We start from the raw sequence: 1049 nt of genomic DNA on the forward strand, positions 1-1049 counted from the left end.
TGGTGGTAGTGGTGGGTGGGTGGAGCAGATGTTGAAGTGTGAGGTTGTGAGTATGTGATGGATGGAGGTTGTGTGTGGGGAGGAGGTGGAGGATGCAGTAGTAGTAGTGGAGTTACTGATTGAGAAAATATCGGAATTCAGGTGGAGTTGGGAAAGGAGGAATAGGAGAAAGAAGAGTTAGTGGAGTGGGATAAGGAGGAGGCGCGAGGGAAGAAGAGGAGCAGAAAAATGACGAGGGCAGGGATAGGAGAGAAATTAGGAGGGAAATAGGAAAGAGGGAACATCGAGGAGGAGGAGAAGGAGCAGAACGAAGAGAATATAGATGTGGAATGAGAGAATGAGAAGAATGAAGCGAAGAACATCATAATCGTAGGAGAGGAAAAAGGAAGAAGAAAGGGGGAATAGGGATGGAGAAGGACTTGAGTAGTAGTAGTAGTAGTAGTAGTAGTAGGAGGAGGAGGAGGAGGAGGAGGAGGAGGAGGAGGAGAAAGATGACGACGACGACGTGGTTGGGGAGGACGACATTGAAGAAGAGTAGGAGGAGAAGGAAGAGGAGGAGGAGGAGGAGTAGGTGCAGTTGGAGGTTGAGGAGGAGGAGGTTATGAATTAGGGCGAGGTCAAGGTTCGTGACGTCATGAATGTGGTGGTGGTGGTGGTGGTGAAGGTGGTGAAGGTCAAGAATAAGGTGGACGAGGACGTGGTTGCTGTAATGGAGGAGGGGAGGGGAGGGGGGAAGGAGGAGGAGGAGGAGGAGGAGGAGGAAGAGGGGAAGGGGATGTAGGTGCATGGTGGAAGGGGTGGAGGAGGGGGTGTAGGTGGTGATGGTGGTGGTAGTGGAGGTGGTGGAGGCTATTGATCTGCTAGGGCGGGGTACACCCAGTCTCTGCAGTGGAGTCCCTGGTCGCCACCCAACTCTGCCCGCCCGCGCCCGTCACCACCACCACCACCACTACCACCCCAGCACAATCACACGCCCACTCTCCTAGTATCATTCCACCACCATAAGCCTCACAGCACGCCCGCACGCCCATCACCACCACCACCACCAC

This window comes from Eriocheir sinensis, chromosome 21, assembly GCF_024679095.1.
Source record: "Eriocheir sinensis breed Jianghai 21 chromosome 21, ASM2467909v1, whole genome shotgun sequence".
Lineage (NCBI taxonomy): Eukaryota > Metazoa > Arthropoda > Malacostraca > Decapoda > Varunidae > Eriocheir > Eriocheir sinensis.